The following is a 5,787-nucleotide window of genomic DNA, read 5'->3' as shown; positions in this document are numbered from 1 at the left end:
GTTATAAGGTAGCGCGGTTTTGCGTGATACATCCATTGTTCGAAAGAAATGTTCACAAGACATTATTAAGGTTTATATTAAACAAAACGATATTTATAAAATAATTATAACATAATGAAAGTGCAGAAAGTGTTTCAAAAGGGGTCAAACTATATTGGGCTAAAAATTAAACTGTTAGTAATTGGCCACCCAAAGGTCCCTAAAATAAAAATGAATTCTATTCACCTATACAGTGTGGAAAGATAAGTCGGGCCCTGGAGGGAAACTACCTTAAATCCTTAAGCTGGCTCATTTCACTTAAAGGAGACATTCCTTTATTTTTAAAAAGAAACAAAACTACATTCAATGATTTTCTAAAACTCGCTTGCCTCGCCCGGGACTCTGACCGACCGGGGAACCGATTAAAAATTCCAAAAAATAAACACTCGCAATTTTATTCTACTAGTCGATACAGTTAATGTTAATGATATGATAACATTTCTCTAAGAAACATTAGGTCTTACACTCGTCAGTCGTACAAAATATCCTTAAAATCTAGTATTTAGTACTCAAGATTTTTTTAGACAAAACCAAATTGAAAAAAGAAAGAAAAATCTTATAATGCAGTTTTGTTTCTTAAAAAAAAGAATGTCTCCTTTAAGTAAAATGAGCCAGCTTAAGGATTTAAGGTAGTTTCCTTCCAGGGCCCGACTTATCTTTCCACACTGTATACAGAATTCATTTTAGTATAAGGTGGCTATATAGATAGGTATTGAAGGCTGGCCAGTTATTGAAACCTACTAAAATGAATTCTGTTTATAGGTGAATAGAATTCATTTTAAGTTTAGGGTGGCCAATTACTAACAGTGGCCAGTTACTGGCGAATTACCCTATATGGATGTTTTTGTCGTCCCAAAAATGCATTAAATTTCATTTAAGAATAGTATTATTTTGTTATTTAAAATAATCCGGTTCAAAGGACCAATATAATACTTAAATATTTCTCCCGGCTTTAAAGGGTTACAGGTAAAGTTATGAAAAAAAATTGTTTTCTTAATTGTAAGATTGTGCTTTGATCCAATATGAAAAACTCGTATTTTCTGGGCTCTTTCAGCCGAATATTTTGTAATTCCCAAAAATATCCGGTTAGGAGGACCAACATTTATATCGTTTGGTCCTACATCCGGGTCAAAGGTAAAATAGGAGTTTTTTGGCCTGTGCGAATTTCCCTCTGCTGGTCAAACTCCGTTATTCGCAAAATATTATTTTTCATTGTCAATTTTATCCAGAATAAGTATAGAGTTAGCCATCTATTGATTTGTTAAATATTTTGTTGTCCCCAATAATATCCGGTTAAGAGGACCAACTATTATTATAACATTTGGTCCTAGATCCGGGTCAAAGGTAGAAAATAGGGGTTTTTTGGCCTGTGCGAATTTCCCTCTGCTGGTCAAACTCCGGTTATTCGCAAAATATTATTATTCATTGTCAATTTAATCCAGAACAAGTAATAGAGTTAGCCATCTTTTAATTTGTAAACTATTTTGCTGTCCCCAAAAATATCCGGTTAAGAGGACCAACTATTATTATAACATTTGGTCCTAGATTCGGGTCAAAGGTAGAAAATAGGTTTATTTTTTGGCCTGTGCGAATTTCCCACTGCTGGTCAAACTGCGTTATTCGCAAAATATTATTTTTCATAGTCAATTTTATCCAGAATAAGTATAGAGTTAGCCATCTTTTAATTAGTTAAATATTTTGATGTCCCCAAAAATATCCGGTTAGGAGGACCAACATTTATAACATTTGGTCCTACATCCGGGTCAAAGGTAGAAAAAGGGTTTTTATGGCCTGTGCGAATTTCCCACTGCTGGTCAAACTCCGTTATTCGCAAAATATTATTTTTCATTGTCAAGTATAGAGGCCATCTTTTAATTTGTTGTTTACTTTCAAAATCAAAAGTAGCGAAATGGAAAAAATACAAGAAAATCTAATTGGAAAATCACTGTTAAAACTCTAATAATCTAGAAACTTTGTTATTGTTGTGACCGGAAATAACACGTTAACAAGATAATCCTACACAACATATCCAGCTTTGTATGACAACATATATACATATATATACTTACATATCGTAGAGAGATCAGTCATCAAATCCATAGTAAGTCCTTTTTCACAACAGGGTCCAATCCCCCCATCTCCTTCCTATATTGTCATCATTCTGTCTCTTAAAAACATGGTGTTGGTGACACTGATACATCCATACTTCTATAACATATCTGATTACAGTGATTACACTTGGTAACACTCACTTTGTATCACTATAACGCACTTGATTACAATGCTATAACGCGAAATTGGTGTTAGAATTTGGAACGAGCACTAAATTTATTCTAGGAGTTGTCGACACAAAAACAGACGGGCCGTCACTGAACGAAACAGGTTTACATTGCTTTGCGTAGACGCACCACGTGATTGTTACCAGCGAGTTCGGCCGCTCGACGCTAGATGGCGCTAATATAAATTTAGAAATGTAGAGCAGGAAATTTTTATTATACAACCTTTGTAAACCTTCAATGTTTTATCATAGCAAATATTTAAATTATTAAAAATTTTTTACTTACTTAATTGCGTACTATATTTTAACTTTAACATTACCTAAGGTGTTAGAAATTAGAGTTATATTTTAATAAAATTATTTATAATTTGATAATCACAAATGGGATGTTTAGTGAACTGAAAAAAGTATGGTTATCCAAAAAAATATTACAGAATTTAGTAATGTCAATAATGTAAAGTCAGAGCTCACAGGTAGAGTCAGTATCAAAGTATTATTGATTTATTATTTATTACTAATTAGATAATTATTATACTCGTACATTAGAGAATTGATTAAGATAAGTACTTTTTGAAAGTTTTGAAATTCGACCACTCGATTTCGTGTATTTTGTTAAATGATATCTCCACTACTAGGCGTTTAAATTCTACTAATATAATTGAAATCGAGTGGTCAATACCACTAGATTCCAAAATTCGATCGCTCGTATTTTCAAAAATTTGCATTTCGCCGTTTTCCACCGATTTTCGAGTGACGAAATCGACTGATCGAAATTCAAAAATCGGCCGCCAGTCACCTACAATAATATGTGACTCTTCGAAGGCCGCGTAAATATGTGACACGTATAGCTCTACAAATAAGATAGTGTCAGATATTTTTGCGGCCTTCGGTGTGTAACTTATAATTGCAGGTGACTGTACAAATATCTGTTGTAAAATATGTATCATGTAAATTTTTTTCAATGTTCAGTGTCATCCTAGATGACATTATGGGCCCGATTCGGATTTTGAAATAGACATCTATTAGATATCTTTTAGACATCACCAAGATATGATAACAATATGTCTTTTTAAGATCTAACCTGTCAAATTTGACATTTGCGCGATTCTGGAGATACTCTTGAACGATTTCCTCAGGATATGACTTAGAGATCCAATTCACATCTAATAGATATCTTACGCTTTCTAACGTAAAAGTGACATTGGTTGCCCGAATTGCGCTGCAAAAGAGAACTAGTTGATATCTAGGTAAACTATAACGTATTTAGAATGGATCTAGTATGTGTCGTCTCTTGTGAATATCTTGAAGTTCGAATACGGCAGTATATGTTTTAAAAACTTCTGCCGCTTGCCACTAGATGGCGCTGTAATTAAAATTCCAAAGTTAATTAAATTCACAGAGTGTATCTAACCATGTCGATTCTTATAGATTTTGATTGATTAATTTTATACCACGATTTGATTTGGATACATTTTTACGATATAAACGGCATGTTTTTATGTAAACTATGTTTATATTTTTCAGATATCATTTAATATTTTTATTAAGCTCTGAAGAAAAAACATATAGGTAACGGATACAATATGAAAACTAAAGTTACAACTAGAAATAAAATAAAAATATAAACTATAAAATATACTTAGGTACCTACAAAAAACAAAACTATAAAAAGAGCACCCCGTCCAACAGGTCGGACTGCGGCATGGACCCCATGACACTGGCGGCGTTACCTCTCTGTATCGCAAGGGAAATACGTTGAGAGAGGTACGCACCAGTCCTGGGGTCCCCTGTGGTGTCAACCAGCCGGGCCGATAGTGCTCCTAAATATAAATGTTTTCATGTCATGGTTTTAATATTTCACCAGTCGCTTTTTGCTGAAGGAAAACATCGTGAGACCGGACTAATCCCAACAAGGCCTTCGCTTTCGTAAAGACTAGTGCCTACGCCAACTCGGAAATCTATTTTATACTCCTTCGCTTCGTTCAGGATACGCCCTCGCCGTAAATATATCATTTTGCTCACTTGTGACACAATCTACTATTACTAGCCACCACCACCACTACCACCACGACCACCACCACCACCACCACGCCACCACGACTACCACACCTACCACCACCACACCACCACGCCACCACGCCACCACGCCACCACGCCACTACGACTACCACACCTACCACCACCACGCCACCGCGACCACCACCACCACCACGACTACCACCACTTTATGGCATTGGCATGGTGCATGGCTAGGCACCCTGTTGTCACCTCTATTGACAATGACCCCGAATGATTCAACCGAAATTGTACATTACGATACAAATGCGAAAAGTAGGAAATTCGCAACAAGTTGCGATAAATTGAAACACGAGCGGTGGGAGTGTTTTTAATCGACACGAATTGCGAATTACCTTTTCGCTCGTGTGTTCTACATCGTTATATAATATACATGTGTATATGTGTATATGTCGGCGGCCGATCGTAAGATCAGGCAGATCGTAATGTTCCTGTGTAATGTTTTGACGATAGTCACATTAAACCAATATATAGGTAAGATAGATTCGTTAGGTTGCTTCAGATGCCCGAAGGGCAAACTGCCCAGAAATAGGAGCCCCGCGTAGCGGGGCTCCGTCGACTCAGGGAACGAGTCAAAGATTTTCACGTTTCACGATATGCCTAGGAATTTCACGATATGCCTGATCTTACGATCGGCCGCCAGTCACCTGCAATAATATGTTACTCTTCGAAGGCCGCAAAAATATGTGACACGCTATTATGGCTCTACAAATAAGATCGGGTGAGATATTTTTGCTGTCTTCGTTGTGTAACATATTATTGCAGGTGACTGCAGCGCTTTAAATTTTCGACATACGCACGTATAGTACTAGTTAGTCTAGTTACCGCACTAGGGCTATAATAACGGCTATATCTACTGTAAAACGTTAGACTAAACGTGCGAAAAGGTAATTCCTACTTTTTGCACTTGTATCGTAATGAATGTACAATGAATTACCTTTTCTCTTTACGACATACTGCCGTATTCGAACTTCAAGGTATTCACAAGAGACGACAAGTACTAGATCCATTCTAGATACGTTATAGTTTAGATATCAACTACTTAGTTCTCTTTTGCAGCGTAATTCGGGCAACCAATGTCACTTTTACGTTAGATAGAGTAAGATATCTATATTTAGATGTGAATTGAATCTCTAAGTCATGTCCTGTGAAAATCGTTCAAGAGTATCTCCAGAATCGCGCAAATGTCTAATTTGACAGGTTAGATCTTAAACATATCGTTATCGTATCTTGGTGATGTCTAAAAGATTTCTAATAGATGTCTATTTCAAAATCCGAATTGGGCCTCTATTCCCAAAATAAAACCTCTTGCGTACACAGTCACGTGACAGTTATGACAACCTTGAATACAGTCAATGACAGCGGTAACCATGACAACGGGGCTGTCAAAACAG

The sequence above is a fragment of the Cydia fagiglandana genome, chromosome 27 (assembly GCF_963556715.1).
Source record: "Cydia fagiglandana chromosome 27, ilCydFagi1.1, whole genome shotgun sequence".
Taxonomy (NCBI): Eukaryota; Metazoa; Arthropoda; class Insecta; order Lepidoptera; family Tortricidae; genus Cydia; species Cydia fagiglandana.
The sequence above is the reverse complement of the archived record's forward strand: the minus strand, read 5'-3'. Positions refer to the sequence as shown.